Source organism: Oncorhynchus mykiss, chromosome 13 (assembly GCF_057628025.1).
Source record: "Oncorhynchus mykiss isolate SJ-2025 chromosome 13, ASM5762802v1, whole genome shotgun sequence".
Lineage (NCBI taxonomy): Eukaryota > Metazoa > Chordata > Actinopteri > Salmoniformes > Salmonidae > Oncorhynchus > Oncorhynchus mykiss.
The window spans coordinates 84,253,915-84,271,370 of record NC_143034.1 but is presented as its reverse complement, the minus strand read 5'-3'; positions in this window follow the sequence as shown (position 1 = coordinate 84,271,370).

Here is a 17,456-nt window from a genome sequence, read left to right as displayed (position 1 = left end):
ATGTTACTGTATATGTACTAATCAGAATACTATTATGTTACTGTATATGTACTAATCAGAATACTATTATGTTACTGTATATGTACTAATCAGAATACTATTATGTTACTGTATATGTACTAATCAGAATACTATTATGTTGCTGTATATGTACTAATCAGAATACTATTATGTTACTGTATATGTACTAATCAGAATACTATTATGTTACTGTATATGTACTAATCAGAATACTATTATGTTACTGTATATGTACTAATCAGAATACTATTATGTTACTGTATATGTACTAATCAGAATACTATTATGTTACTGTATATGTACTAATCAGAATACTATTATGTTGCTGTATATGTACTAATCAGAATACTATTATGTTACTGTATATGTACTAATCAGAATACTATTATGTTACTGTATATGTACTAATCAGAATACTATTATGTTACTGTATATGTACTAATCAGAATACTATTATGTTACTGTATATGTACTAATCAGAATACTATTATGTTACTGTATATGTACTAATCAGAATACTATTATGTTACTGTATATGTACTAATCAGAATACTATTATGTTACTGTATATGTACTAATCAGAATACTATTATGTTACTCTATATGTACTAATCAGAATACTATTATGTTACTGTATATGTACTAATCAGAATACTATTATGTTACTGTATATGTACTAATCAGAATACTATTATGTTACTGTATATGTACTAATCAGAATACTATTATGTTACTGTATATGTACTAATCAGAATACTATTATGTTACTGTATATGTACTAATCAGAATACTATTATGTTACTGTATATGTACTAATCAGAATACTATTATGTTACTGTATATGTACTAATCAGAATACTATTATGTTACTGTATATGTACTAATCAGAATACTATTATGTTGCTGTAAATGTATGAGTTTTCTTTCTTGATCCCAGTACTGAATATAATGTGTGTGAATGTGGTCAAGAGTTAGAACAATGACTGTCTGTTCCTTGGTACAAATGAATCAGACTGGCTAGAATGCTTATCTACACGAGAAAACCTTAACTCGTAAATTATATTAAATTGGTAGGGAGACGGATGTGGGAAGGCTTGAGATACAGCCTTTGTACTGGAACGGAGATGGCACGGGTTGGGGCTGGAACTAATGACGTCATTTTCAGTTTATAACCTGTGGTAACCTGTATTGTGGCAGTATTCTCGTGAATAAAGGCTGCTACTTGACTTTTAAGACCGGGCTCTGTCTATTTCTATAAAATAAGGGTCTTACAAATCCTTATGAATTGACAGTGTTTAATTTTAATTGGGAATTAAAACAGAGGAATTAAATTCCTTCAATGCTCTCTCTCTCTATCTCTCTGTCTCTCTGTCTCTCTCTGTCTCTCTATCTCTCTGTCTATGTGTCTGTTCCAGAGGCAGGTATTAAAGTATTACTGTGAGAATGGAAGGTAATGTTTTGTTTCTGAGGCAGGTAGGTATTACAGTGAGATAGACAGAGTGGATGTTGTGATTACAGTAGAGGGTTGAGAGGGTTAGGACTCGTGGGATTTTACTGATTGTTGCGCAACATTTGAACAGGATCCATCTGACTGCTGATTGGCCGGTTTTAAAGGTTTTCTTTTGGGAACCGCACGCACACACGCTATGACAGGGCAGAGGGCTTAGTGACCACACACACACACACACACACACACACACACACACACACACACACACACACACACACACACACACACACACACACACACACACACACACACACACACACACACACACACACACACACACACACACACACACACACACACACACACACACACACACACACACACACAGAGAGAGAGAACACACACACACAGAGAACACACACACACACAAACACAGAGTACACACACAGAGAGTACACACACCTGTTTACCTCACTTTGGCTTTGTGATTGGTCGCTGGACTGGGGTTGTAGAGTGTGTTTTGAGTAATTGTGTGTGTGTGTGTGTGTTAAGGAGGTTATAATGTGTGTGTGTGTGTCTGTATTGACTTGATTCTCCAGGGCAGTGCAGAGCTCGTCTGTAACTGTAGCAAGCTGACTGAGTCAAACCTCTACCTGGACCTGAACACAGTGAGTAAAAACCTCTACCTGGACCTGAACAGACTGAGGCAAACCTCTACCTGGACCTGAACAGGCTGAATCAAACCTCTACCTGGACCTGAACACACTGAGTCAAACCTCTACCTGGACCTGAACACACTGAGTCAAACCTCTACCTGGACCTGAACAGACTGAGTCAAACTTCTACCTGGACCTGAACAGACTGAGTCAAACCTCTACCTGGACCTGAACAGACTGAGTCAAACCTCTACCTGGACCTGAGCAGACTGAGTCAAACCTCTACCTGGACCTGAGCAGACTGAGTCAAACCTCTACCTGGACCTGAACACCCCGAGTCAAACCTCTACCTGGATCTGAGCAGACTGAGTCAAACTTCTACCTGGACCTGAGCAGACTGAGTCAAACCTCTACCTGGACCTGAACACACTGAGTCAAACCTCTACCTGGACCTGAACAGACTGAGTCACACCTCTACCTGAACACACTGAGTCAAACCTCTACCTGGACCTGAACAGACTGAGTCAAACCTCTACCTGGACCTGAACAGACTGAGTCAAACCTCTACCTGGACCTGAACAGACTGAGTCAAACCTCTACCTGGACCTGAACAGACTGAGTCAAACTTCTACCTGGACCTGAGTAGACCGAGTCAAACCTCTACCTGGACCTGAACACACTGAGTCAAACCTCTACCTGGACCTGAACAGACTGAGTCACACCTCTACCGGGACCTGAACAGACTGAGGCAAACCTCTAGCTGTACCTGAACACACTGAGTCAAACCTCTATCTGGACTGTAGGAGAACTACATTCTGAGACAGGCGTCTATACCCTGAGACAGGAGTCTATACCCTGAGACAGGAGTCTATACCCTGAGACAGGATTGTACCTTTAAGAAGAGGAAGAGGTGTGTATATCTTTAGGGAGAGGAAGAGAGACAGGTGTTTATATCTCAAGAAAGAGGAGAGGACGACAGACAGGTGTTTATATCGCTAGAAAGAGGAGAGGAAGAGAGACAGGTGTTTATATCTCAAGAAAGAGGAGAGGAAGACAGACAGGTGTTTATATCGCTAGAAAGAGGACAGGAAGACAGACAGGTGTTTATGTCTCAAAAAGAGGAGAGGAAGACAGACAGGTGTTTCTATCTCTAGAAAGAGGACAGGAAGACAGACAGGTGTTTATATCTCTAGAAAGAGGAGAGGAAGACAGACAGGTGTTTATATCTCTAGAAAGAGGACAGGAAGACAGACAGGTGTTTATATATCTAGAAAGAGGAGAAGAAGACAGACAGGTGTTTATATATTTAGAAAGAGCAGAGGAAGACAGACAGGTCTCTGTGTGTGTGTATACCTGAGTATAGCTCTGACCTGTATATCTCAGAGTACCTCATTATCTCTCTCTGTGTTTATACCTGAGTATACCTCTGTCCTGTATATCTCAGAGTACCTCATTATCTCTCTGTGTGTTTATACCTGAGTTTATCTCAGAGTACCTCATTATCTCTCTCTTTGTTTCTCCTGAGTATATCTCAGAGTACCTCATTATCTCTCTCTGTTTGTATACCTAAGTATACCTCTACCTGTATATCTCAGAGTACCTCATTGTCTCTCTCTGTGTGTATACCTGTGTATACCTCTACCTGTATATCTCAGAGTACCTCATTTTCTCAGCTGAGATGCAGGGGTCCTTCCTGCAGGCGCGTTGTGATGAACCCCTCATGACAACAGACTGGGGACTGCCCCTCCTCCTGTCTCTCATCGTCCTGGGGCTGCTCTACGCCTTCCTCTACCTCCCCTCCGTGGCACAACGAGCCCTACTGGAGCAGGCCCTCAACAACCAGACTGGAGTACCTTCCTCTACTTCCTCACCGTGACACAGAGAGGAGCAGGTCTACCTTCCTCTACCTCCCCACCATGACACAGAGTGGGGCAGGTCTACCTTCCTCTACCTCCCCTCCATGGCACAACGAGCCCTACTGGAGAAGGCCCTCAACAACTAGACTGGAGTACCTTCCTCGACCTCCCCACCATGACACAGAGAGAAGCAGGTCTACCTTCCTCTACCTCCCCACCATGACACAGAGAGGACTACCTTCCTCTACCTCTTCACAATGACACAGAGAGGAGCAGGTCTACCTTCCTCTACCTCTCCACCATGACACAGAGAGGAGCAGGTCTACCTTCCTCTTCCTCCCCACCATGACACAGAGAGGACTACCTTCCTCTACCTCCCCACCATGACACAGAGAGGAGCAGGTCTACCTTCCTCTACCTCCTCACCATGACACAGAGAGGAGCAGGTCTACCTTCCTCTACCTTATCACCATGACACAGAGAGGAGCAGGTCTACCTTCCTCTACCTCATCACCATGACACAGAGAGGTCTACCTTCCTCTACCTCATCACCATGACACAGAGAGGAGCAGGTCAACCTTCCTCTACCTCCCCACCATGACACAGAGAGGTCTACCTTCCTCTACCTCATCACCATGACACAGAGAGGAGCAGGACTACCTTCCTCTACCTCCCCACCATGACACAGAGAGGAGCAGGACTACCTTCCTCTACCTCCCCACCATGACACAGAGAGGAGCAGGTCTACCTTCCTCTACCTCCCCACTATGACACAGAGAGGAGCAGGACTACCTTCCTCTACCTCCCCACCATGACACAGAGAGGTCTACCTTCCTCTACCTCATCACCATGACACAGAGAGGAGCAGGTCTACCTTCCTCTACCTCCCCACCATGACACAGAGAGGACTACCTTCCTCTACCTCATCACCATGACACAGAGAGGTCTACCTTCCTCTACCTCATCACCATGACACAGAGAGGAGCAGGTCAACCTTCCTCTACCTCCCCACCATGACACAGAGAGGTCTACCTTCCTCTACCTCATCACCATGACACAAAGAGGAGCAGGACTACCTTCCTCTACCTCCCCACCATGACACAGAGAGGAGCAGGTCTACCTTCCTCTACCTCCCCACCATGACACAGAGAGTTCTACCTTCCTCTACCTCCTCACCATGGCACAGAGAGTTCTACCTTCCTCTACCTCATCACCATGACACAGAGAGGTCTACCTTCCTCTACCTCTCCACCATGACACAGAGAGGAGCAGGACTACCTTCCTCTACCTCCCCACCATGACACAGAGAGGTCTACCTTCCTCTACCTCATCACCATGACACAGAGAGGAGCAGGACTACCTTCCTCTACCTCCCCACCATGACACAGAGAGGAGCAGGTCTACCTTCCTCTACCTCCCCACCATGACACAGAGAGTTCTACCTTCCTCTACTGGAGCAGGCCCTCAACAACCAGACTGGAGTACCTTCCTCTACTTCCTCACCGTGACACAGAGAGGAGCAGGACTACCTTCCTCTACCTCCCCACCATGACACAGAGAGGAGCAGGTCTACCTTCCTCTACCTCCCCACCATGACACAGAGAGTTCTACCTTCCTCTACCTCCTCACCATGGCACAGAGAGGTCTACCTTCCTCTACCTCCTCACCATGACACAGAGAGGTCTACCTTCCTCTACCTCTCCACCATGACACAGAGAGGAGCAGGACTACCTTCCGCTACCTCCCCACCATGACACAGAGAGGACTACCTTCCTCTACCTCCCCACCATGACACAGAGAGGAGCAGGTCTACCTTCCTCTACCTCCCCACCATGACACAGAGAGTTCTACCTTCCTCTACCTCCTCACCATGGCACAGAGAGTTCTACCTTCCTCTACCTCCTCACCATGACACAGAGAGGTCTACCTTCCTCTACCTCCCCACCATGACACAGAGAGGAGCAGGACTACCTTCCTCTACCTCCTCACCATGACACAGAGAGGACTACCTTCCTCTACCTCATCACCATGACACAGAGAGGAGCAGGACTACCTTCCTCTACCTCCCCACCATGACACAGAGAGGAGCAGGGCTACCTTCCTCTACCTCTTCACCATGACACAGAGAGGAGCAGGTCTACCTTCCTCTACCTCCCCACCATGACACAGAGAGGAGCAGGACTACCTTCCTCTACCTCCCCACCATGACACAGAGAGGAGCAGGACTACCTTCCTCTACCTCATAACCATGACACAGAGAGGACTACCTTCCTCTACCTCATTACCATGACACACAGAGGAACAGGCCAGTAGATGGTTATTATCTGACAGTAGAAATTAGGTGGTCTCTACAGGCCAGTAGGTGGTCTCTACAGGCCAGTAGGTGGTCTCTACAGGCCAGTAGGTGGTCTCTATAGGCCAGTAGGTGGTCTTTATAGGCCAGTAGGTGGTCTTTATAGGCCAGTAGGTGGTCTTTATAGGCCAGTAGGTGGTCTTTATAGGCCAGTAGGTGGTCTTTACAGGCCAGTAGGTGGTCTTTATAGACCAGTAGGTGGTCTTTATAGGCCAGTAGGTGGTCTTTATAGGCCAGTAGGTGGTCTTTACAGGCCACTAGGTTGTCTTTATAGACCAGTAGGTAGTCTTTACAGGCCAGTAGGTGGTCTTTACAGGCCAGTAGGTGGTCTTTATAGGCCAGTAGGTGGTCTCTATAGGCCAGTAGGTGGTCTTTACAGGAAATTAGGTGGTCTTTATAGGCCAGTAGGTGGTCTTTATAGACCAGTAGGTGGTCTCTATAGACCAGTAGGTGGTCTTTATAGACCAGTAGGTGGTCTCTATAGGCCAGTAGGTGGTCTCTATAGGCCAGTAGGTGGTCTTTACAGGCCAGTAGGTGGTATCTATAGGCCAGTAGGTGGTCTCTATAGGCCAGTAGGTGGTCTTTATAGGCCAGTAGGTGGTCTCTATAGGCCAGTAGGTGGTCTCTATAGGCCAGTAGGTGGTCTTTACAGGCCAGTAGGTGGTATCTATAGACCAGTAGGTGGTCTTTATAGGCCAGTAGGTGGTCTTTATAGGCCAGTAGGTGGTCTTTATAGGCCAGTAGGTGGTCTTTACAGGCCAGTAGGTGGTATCTATAGGCCAGTAGGTGGTCTCTATAGGCCAGTAGGTAGCCTCTATATGCCAGTAGGTGGTCTTTATAGGCCAGTAGGTGGTCTTTATAGACCAGTAGGTGGTCTTTATAGGCCAGTAGGTGGTCTTTATAGACCAGTAGGTGGTCTTTATATGCCAGTATGGGGACAGAAAGGTCACTACTTCTGAGGCAGGGACTTCTCCAGTCATGATGAGGTCTAGTCCAGGTCTGAGGCAGGGACTTCTCCAGTCATGATGAGGTCTAGTCCAGGTCTGAGGCAGGGACTTCTCCAGTCATGATGAGGTCTAGTTCAGGTCTGAGGCAGGGACTTCTCCAGTCATGATGAGGTCTAGTTCAGGTCTGAGGCAGGGACTTCTCCAGTCATGATGAGGTCTAGTTCAGGTCTGAGGCAGGGACTTCTCCAGTCATGATGAGGTCTAGTTCAGGTCTGAGGCAGGGACTTCTCCAGTCATGATGAGGTCTAGTTCAGGTCTGAGGCAGGGACTTCTCCAGTCATGATGAGGTCTAGTGTAGGTCTGAGGCAGGGACTTCTCCAGTCATGATGAGGTCTAGTGTAGGTCTGAGGCAGGGACTTCTCCAGTCATGATGAGGTCTAGTTCAGGTCTGAGGCAGGGTCTTCTCCAGTCATGATGAGGTCTAGTGTAGGTCTGAGGCAGGGACTTCTCCAGTCATGATGAGGTCTAGTTCAGGTCTGAGGCAGGGACTTCTCCAGTCATGATGAGGTCTAGTTCAGGTCTGAGGCAGGGACTTCTCCAGTCATGATGAGGTCTAGTTCAGGTCTGAGGCAGGGTCTTCTCCAGTCATGATGAGGTCTAGTGTAGGTCTGAGGCAGGGACTTCTCCAGTCATGATGAGGTCTAGTTCAGTTCTGAGGCAGGGTCTTCTCCAGTCATGATGAGGTCTAGTTCAGTTCTGAGGCAGGGACTTCTCCAGTCATGATGAGGTCTAGTGTAGGTCTGAGGCAGGGACTTCTCCAGTCATGATGAGGTCTAGTTCAGTTCTGAGGCAGGGTCTTCTCCAGTCATGATGAGGTCTAGTGTAGGTTCAGGTCTGAGGCAGGGACTTCTCCTGTCATGATGAGGTCTAGTGTAGGTTCAGGTCTGAGGCAGGGACTTCTCCAGTCATGATGAGGTCTAGTGTAGGTTCAGGTCTGAGGCAGGGACTTCTCCAGTCATGATGAGGTCTAGTGTAGGTTCAGGTCTGAGGCAGGGACTTCTCCTGTCATGATGAGGTCTAGTTCAGGTCTGAGGCAGGGACTTCTCCAGTCATGATGAGGTCTAGTTCAGGTCTGAGGCAGGGACTTCTCCAGTCATGATGAGGTCTAGTTCAGGTCTGAGGCAGGGACTTCTCCAGTCATGATGAGGTCTAGTTCAGGTCTGAGGCAGGGACTTCTCCAGTCATGATGAGGTCTAGTGTAGGTCTGAGGCAGGGACTTCTCCAGTCATGATGAGGTCTAGTGTAGGTCTGAGGCAGGGACTTCTCCAGTCATGATGAGGTCTAGTTCAGGTCTGAGGCAGGGTCTTCTCCAGTCATGATGAGGTCTAGTGTAGGTCTGAGGCAGGGACTTCTCCAGTCATGATGAGGTCTAGTTCAGGTCTGAGGCAGGGACTTCTCCAGTCATGATGAGGTCTAGTTCAGGTCTGAGGCAGGGACTTCTCCAGTCATGATGAGGTCTAGTTCAGGTCTGAGGCAGGGTCTTCTCCAGTCATGATGAGGTCTAGTGTAGGTCTGAGGCAGGGACTTCTCCAGTCATGATGAGGTCTAGTTCAGTTCTGAGGCAGGGTCTTCTCCAGTCATGATGAGGTCTAGTTCAGTTCTGAGGCAGGGACTTCTCCAGTCATGATGAGGTCTAGTGTAGGTCTGAGGCAGGGACTTCTCCAGTCATGATGAGGTCTAGTTCAGTTCTGAGGCAGGGTCTTCTCCAGTCATGATGAGGTCTAGTGTAGGTTCAGGTCTGAGGCAGGGACTTCTCCTGTCATGATGAGGTCTAGTGTAGGTTCAGGTCTGAGGCAGGGACTTCTCCAGTCATGATGAGGTCTAGTGTAGGTTCAGGTCTGAGGCAGGGACTTCTCCAGTCATGATGAGGTCTAGTGTAGGTTCAGGTCTGAGGCAGGGACTTCTCCAGTCATGATGAGGTCTAGTGTAGGTTCAGGTCTGAGGCAGGGACTTCTCCTGTCATGATGAGGTCTAGTTCAGGTCTGAGGCAGGGACTTCTCCAGTCATGATGAGGTCTAGTTCAGGTCTGAGGCAGGGACTTCTCCTGTCATGATGAGGTCTAGTTCAGTTCTGAGGCAGGGTCTTCTCCAGTCATGATGAGGTCTAGTGTAGGTTCAGGTCTGAGGCAGGGTCTTCTCCAGTCATGATGAGGTCTAGTGTAGGTTCAGGTCTGAGGCAGGGACTTCTCCTGTCATGATGAGGTCTAGTGTAGGTTCAGGTCTGAGGCAGGGACTTCTCCAGTCATGATGAGGTCTAGTTCAGTTCTGAGGCAGGGTCTTCTCCTGTCATGATGAGGTCTAGTGTAGGTTCAGGTCTGAGGCAGGGACTTCTCCAGTCATGATGAGGTCTAGTGTAGGTTCAGGTCTGAGGCAGGGACTTCTCCAGTCATGATGAGGTCTAGTTCAGTTCTGAGGCAGGGACTTCTCCAGTCATGATGAGGTCTAGTCCAGGTCTGAGGCAGGGTCTTCTCCTGTCATGATGAGGTCTAGTGTAGGTTCAGGTCTGAGGCAGGGTCTTCTCCAGTCATGATGAGGTCTAGTCCAGGTCTGAGGCAGGGTCTTCTCCTGTCATGATGAGGTCTAGTGTAGGTTCAGGTCTGAGGCAGGGACTTCTCCAGTCATGATGAGGTCTAGTTCAGGTCTGAGGCAGGGACTTCTCCAGTCATGATGAGGTCTAGTGTAGGTTCAGGTCTGAGGCAGGGTCTTCTCCTGTCATGATGAGGTCTAGTGTAGGTTCAGGTCTGAGGCAGGGTCTTCTCCAGTCATGATGAGGTCTAGTTCAGTTCTGAGGCAGGGACTTCTCCAGTCATGATGAGGTCTAGTGTAGGTCTGAGGCAGGGACTTCTCCAGTCATGATGAGGTCTAGTGTAGGTTCAGGTCTGAGGCAGGGTCTTCTCCTGTCATGATGAGGTCTAGTGTAGGTTCAGGTCTGAGGCAGGGTCTTCTCCAGTCATGATGAGGTCTAGTTCAGTTCTGAGGCAGGGACTTCTCCAGTCATGATGAGGTCTAGTGTAGGTTCAGGTCTGAGGCAGGGTCTTCTCCTGTCATGATGAGGTCTAGTGTAGGTTCAGGTCTGAGGCAGGGTCTTCTCCAGTCATGATGAGGTCTAGTGTAGGTTCAGGTCTGAGGCAGGGACTTCTCCAGTCATGATGAGGTCTAGTCCAGGTCTGAGGCAGGGTCTTCTCCAGTCATGATGAGGTCTAGTTCAGTTCTGAGGCAGGGACTTCTCCAGTCATGATGAGGTCTAGTTCAGGTCTGAGTTCTGAGTTCTAGTGTAGTGTAGTGAGTTCTAGTTCTAGTGTAGTGTGTGTGTCTGAGTGTAGTGTAGTGTGTGTGTCTGAGTTCTAGTGTAGGTCTGAGGGAGGGTCTTCTCCAGTCATGATGAGGTCTAGTGTAGGTTCAGGTCTGAGGCAGGGACTTCTCCAGTCATGATGAGGTCTAGTGTAGGTCTGAGGCAGGGACTTCTCCAGTCATGATGAGGTCTAGTCCAGGTCTGAGGCAGGGTCTTCTCCAGTTATGATGAGGTCTAGTGTAGGTTCAGGTCTGAGGCAGGGTCTTCTCCAGTCATGATGAGGTCTAGTGTAGGTCTGAGGCCAGTGTGCATTTCTAGCCCGTGGCGCTCTATTCCAGCTGCTCACATTTGCAGGGCTAGAATGGGCATCCAGCCAGGAAGGAGGGTGCCGGCTCAGCGCTCCTGGTCTCCAGTCTACCTCCATGGACCAGGATATCCTGCGCCGGCTCTGTGTACTATGAGTCTGCACAGCCCTCTGCGTCTTGTGCCAGCACCCTGCATTTGCAGGGCAAGTATAACCATCCAGCCAGGACGGGTTGTGTCAGCTCTACACTCCAGACCTCCAGTACGCCTCCCCAGCCCAGTACCACCAGTGCCAACACCACGCACCAGGCTTCCTGTGCGTCTCCAGGGTCCACAGTACTCCCTGTTCCTGCTCCTCGCACTCGCCCTGAGGTGCGTGTCCCCACCCGATACCACCAGTGCCGGCACCACGCACCAGGCCTATAGTGCGCCTCGCCAGTCCAGAGTGTCCGGCGACAGTACCCAGTCCAGAGCGTCTGGTGACAGTACCCAGTCCAGAGCGTCTGGTGACAGTACCCAGTCCAGAGCGTCTGGCGACAGTACCCAGTCCAGAGCGTCTGGCGACAGTACCCAGTCCAGAGCGTCCGGCGACAGTACCCAGTCCAGAGCGTCCAGCGACAGTCTACAGACCGGAACCTCCAACGACGGGCCGCAGTCCGGAACCTACCACGACGGGTCACAGTCCGGATCCGCCAGAGTCTCCCTCCAGTCCGGATCCGCCAGAATCTCCCTCCAATCCAGAGGCGCCACTCACTCCAGACTCGACCATCAGTCCAGTGGCGTCCTCTAGGCCGTGGTCGGCGGTGAGGGTTCCCGCTCCAGAGACATTAAGTAAGGGTGAAGTGGAGTGGGGTCCATGTCCTAAGCCAGTTATGCCCACCCATATAGGCTTAGGTGTGCGGCCGGGAGTCCGCACCTTTGGGGGGTACTTTCACGCCCTGACCTTAGCATTCTTTGTTTTCTTTATTATTTTGGTTAGGTCAGGGTGTGACATGGGTAATGTATGTGTTTTTGGTCCTGTCTAGGTGTTATGTATGTCTATGGTTGTATGTCTATGGTTTATCGTTGTCTCTGATTGGCAACCATATTTAGGCAGCCATTTTCCTTGGGTATTTCGTGGGTTATTGTCTATGGTTAGTTGCCTGTGTCTGCACTTGTTTATATATGGCGTCACGTTCGTTTTGTTGTTTTGTATAGTTTGTTTAGTGTTTCTTCGTTAATAAATAGAAGAGTGTATTCACATCACGCTGCGCCTTGGTCTCCTCCACACAACGAACGTGACACAATAACGACAAATCAACTGAACCAGACGAGACTCAGATAGGGCACGTAAATATACCATTGCATTTAAAAAAAAAAAATGTTTACCTTTATTTTACTAGGCAAGTCAGTTAAGAACAAATTCTTATTTTCAATGACGGCCTGGGAACAGTGGGTTAACTGCCTGTTCAGGGGCAGAACGACAGATTTTGTACCCTGTCAGCTCGGGGATTTGAACTTGCAACCTTTCGGTTACTAGTCCAATGCTGCCGCCCCATTGAACATCTCTTAGGTGTAATTCTGTGTTGCGTTGGTGGCAGTAACTGATTATCGTAAGACTATTAGCGGTGTACGACCGTTAGTCTTAATTACATATCACGAGTAATACTGTCATGACATTTTACCCGCTCGTTTGCTACCTGATAGCCTAGCTGCTAGCCACATCCCAGCCTATCCACATCACAGAATAGCCTAGCCACTAGCCACTAGCCACATCCAATCCTAGCCACATCCCAACCTAGCCACTAGCCACTAGCCACATCCAATCCTAGCCACATCCCAGCCTAGCCACATCCCAGCCTAGCCACTAGCCACATCCCAGCCTAGCCACTAGCCACATCCCAGCCTAGCCACTAGCCACATCACAGCCTAGCCTAGCCGCTAGCCACATCCCAGCCTAGCCACTAGCCACATCCCAGCCTAGCCACTAGCCACATCCCAGCCTAGCCACTAGCCACATCCCAGCCTAGCCACATCACAGCCTAGCCTAGCCGCTAGCCACATCCCAGCCTAGCCACTAGCCACATCCCTGGTGGATTGAATCTAGAATTTACACATTGGTAAAGGCATGGGTCGGCTGGCGTGGGTCGGCAGGCGTTGGTCGGATGGCGTGGGTCGACTGGCGTTGGTCGGCTGGCGTGGGTCGGCTGGCGTGGGTCGGCTGGCGTGGGTCGGCTGGCGTGGGTCGGCTGGCGTGGGTCGGCTGGCTTGGGTCGGATGGCTTGGGTCGGATGGCGTGGGTCGGCTGGCGTGGGTCAGATGGCGTGGGTCGGATGGCGTGGGTCGGCTGGCGTTGGTCGGCTGGCGTTGGTCGGCTGTAGCTCCCTAATTCCTCCCTCTTAATTAATAAGAAAACTAAATCATCAAGAATCTGGTGAATGTAGGTACTTTTTTTGCACGTGATAAGTTGAATACAGAAGTTAATTGTATATTGACCTGTGGAGATTCTCACCTCAGCAACTGTCAAATCAAATCAAATCAAATGTATTAATACATTTCTCAAAGTATCTCAAAGTGCTGTACAGAAACCCAGCCTAAACCCCCCAAAACAGCAAGCAATGCAGGTGTAGAAGCACGGTGGCTAGGAAAAACTCCCTAGAAAGGCCAAAACCTAGGAAGAAACCTAGAGAGGAACCAGGCTATGAGGGGTGGGCCAGTCCTCTTCTGGCTGTGCCGGGTGGAGAGGAACCAGGCTATGAGGGTGGGCCAGTCCTCTTCTGGCTGTGCCGGGTGGAGATTATAAACCTAGAGAGGAACCAGGCTATGAGGGGTGGGCCAGTCCTCTTCTGGCTGTGCCGGGTGGAGATTATAAACCTAGAGACGAACCAGGCTATGAGGGGTGGCCAGTCCTCTTCTGGCTGTGCCAGGTGGAGATTATAAACCTAGAGAGGAACCAGGCTCTGAGGGGTGGCCAGTCCTCTTCTGGCTGTGCCAGGTGGAGATTATAAACCTAGAGAGGAACCAGGCTATGAGGGGTGGCCTGTCTTCTTCTGGCTGTGCCGGGTGGAGAGGAACCAGGCTATGAGGGGTGGGCCAGTCCTCTTCTGGCTGTGCCGGGTGGAGAGGAACCAGGCTCTGAGGGGTGGCCAGTCCTCTTCTGGCTGTGCCGGGTGGAGAGGAACCAGGCTCTGAGGGGTGGCCAGTCCTCTTCTGGCTGTGCCGGGTGGAGATTATAACAGAACATGGCCAAGATGTTCAAATAGTTTCTGTCAGTCTATTCAATGTATGTGTATGGTTTTCTGTGTTAATAGAATGTACTGTATTACAATGGTACCTGGTCTATAAAGACCACTGTGACTACTTCCTTTTTCCTATTTATTTAGTCTAGTAATAAAAACCTGTCACAGGTTAATTAAGAGGTCATCACGGAGTGTAATCCCTGAGGGTGCCACTAGAGGGCACCCTTGTGTTTCTAGTGTCCCTGGTTTAGGACTATTCAGGTTCCTCTATGGAACTGGGTTGCTCAGGTCTCTTGTCTTTGTTTTGTGTTGTACTCACGTTGCTTTGTTGTTGTTGTTGTTGTTTTTCCCCCCCTGTGAATACCTCAGTAAACATTCTGGATTGAACCTCTGCCTGCTGTGTATCTCTGCGCCCGAGCTCGTTCTAATATTATTGTCACAAAACCTTTTTTTAAGTTTGAATCTTTTTTTTGTTCCATTAAAGTCCTTGAACGAGTGCTTGTCATTCTTGAAGTCTGAGAACTCGACGACCTTTCAGAATGAGGATATAGGGACTGAACAGCTGATTGAGGCGACTGTTGATATAATTATTACATGTATAAAGGTCAATGATAACTACGGTAGAGTCAATGATAACTACGGTAGAGTCAATGATAACTACGGTAGAGTCAATGATAACTACGGTAGAGTCAATGATAACTACGGTAGAGTCAATGATAACTACGGTAGAGTCAATGATAACTACGGTAGAGTCAATGATAACTACTGTAGAGAAATGAAATGAAAAGGGGCCTCATACATTCAACTTCATGGTGCCCCTATTTGATTCATTTGGATGGGATAACCAAATTAATTACGATACATTAGTTATGGGGGAAAGGGGGATACCTGGTCAGTTGGAAAGGGAGATACCTAGTCAGTTGGAAAGGGGGATACCTGGTCAGTTGTCATGGAGATACCTGGTCAGTTGTACAACTGAATGCCTTCAAATGAAATGTGTCTTCCACATTTAACCCAGAGGACTGGGTGATGGTTCGACGCCTCTCCTCCGGACCGTAACCCAGAGGACTGGGTGATGGTTCGACGCCTCTCCTCCGGACCGTAACCCAGAGGACTGGGTGATGGTTCGACGCCTCTCCTCCGGACCGTAACCCAGAGGACTGGGTGATGGTTCGACGCCTCTCCTCCGGACCGTAACCCAGAGGACTGGGTGATGGTTCGACGCCTCTCCTCCGGACCGTAACCCAGAGGACTGGGTGATGGTTCGACGCCTCTCCTCCGGACCGTAACCCAGAGGACTGGGTGATGGTTCGACGCCTCTCCTCCGGACCGTAACCCAGAGGACTGGGTGATGGTTCGACGCCTCTCCTCCGGACCGTAACCCAGAGGACTGGGTGATGGTTCGAGGCCTCTCCTCCGGACCGTAACCCAGAGGACTGGGTGATGGTTCGACGCCTCTCCTCCGGACCGTAACCCAGAGGACTGGGTGATGATTCGACGCCTCTCCTCCGGACCGTAACCCAGAGGACTGGGTGATGGTTCGACGCCTCTCCTCCGGACCGTAACCCAGAGGACTGGGTGATGGTTCGACGCCTCTCCTCCGGACCGTAACCCAGAGGACTGGGTGATGGTTCGACGCCTCTCCTCCGGACCGTAACCCAGAGGACTGGGTGATGGTTCGACGCCTCTCCTCCGGACCGTAACCCAGAGGACTGGGTGATGGTTCGACGCCTCTCCTCCGGACCGTAACCCAGAGGACTGGGTGATGGTTCGACGCCTCTCCTCCGGACCGTAACCCAGAGGACTGGGTGATGGTTCGACGCCTCTCCTCCGGACCGTAACCCAGAGGACTGGGTGATGGTTCGACGCCTCTCCTCCGGACCGTAACCCTAATGGGTGAGTGTTGGTGGCAGGGAAGTCAGGCACCTCTCCTCTGGACCGTAACCCTAATGGGTGAGTGTTGGTGGCAGGGAAGTCAGGCACCTCTCCTCCGGACCGTAACCCTAATGGTTGGGTGTTGGTGGCAGGGACGTCAGGCACCTCTCCTCTGGACCGTAACCCTAATGGGTGAGTGTTGGTGGCAGGGAAGTCAGGCACCTCTCCTCCGGACCGTAACCCTAATGGGTGAGTGTTGGTGGCAGGGTAGTCCGGCCTCTCCCCTCTGGACCGTAACCCTAATGGGTGAGTGTTGGTGGCAGGGAAGTCAGGCACCTCTCCTCCGGACCGTAACCCTAATGGGTGGGTGTTGGTGGCAGGGAAGTCAGGGGAGAACGAACTTGGTATAAACGGAGTTATTTAATTAGTGCTAAAAATAACTCCAAAACCAAAATATACATAAAATAATACAAGTGGGTAGAAAACTCGTTGCGCACCAACACGTAACATACAATCACCGACACATAACATACAATCACCGACACATAACATACAATCACCGACACATAACATACAATCACCGACACATAACATACAATCACCAACACGTAACAAACAATCACCGACACATAACATACAATCACCGACACATAACATACAATCACCAACACGTAACAAACAATCACCGACACATAACATACAATCACCAACACATAACATACAATCACCAACACATAACTAGCACAAACATACAATCACCGACACATAACATACAATCACCGACACATAACATACAATCACCGACACATAACATACAATCACCGACACATAACATACAATCACCAACACGTAACAAACAATCACCGACACATAACATACAATCACCGACACATAACATACAATCACCAACACGTAACAAACAATCACCGACACATAACATACAATCACCAACACATAACATACAATCACCAACACATAACTAGCACACACATACAATCACCAACACATAACATACAATCACCAACACATAACATACAATCACCAACACATAACTAGCACAAACATACAATCACCAACACATAACATACAATCACCAACACATAACATACAATCACCAACACATAACATACAATCACCAACACATAACTAGCACAAACATACAATCACCATCACATAACATACAATCACCATCACATAACATACAATCACCATCACATAACATACAATCACCAACACATAACTAGCACAAACATACAATCACCAACACATAACATACAATCACCAACACATAACATACAATCACCAACACATAACTAGCACAAACATACAATCACCGACAAGGACATGAGGGGAAACAGAGGGTTAATTAAATACACAACATGTGATTGATGGAATTGGAACCAGGTGTGATGTGAAACAAGACAAA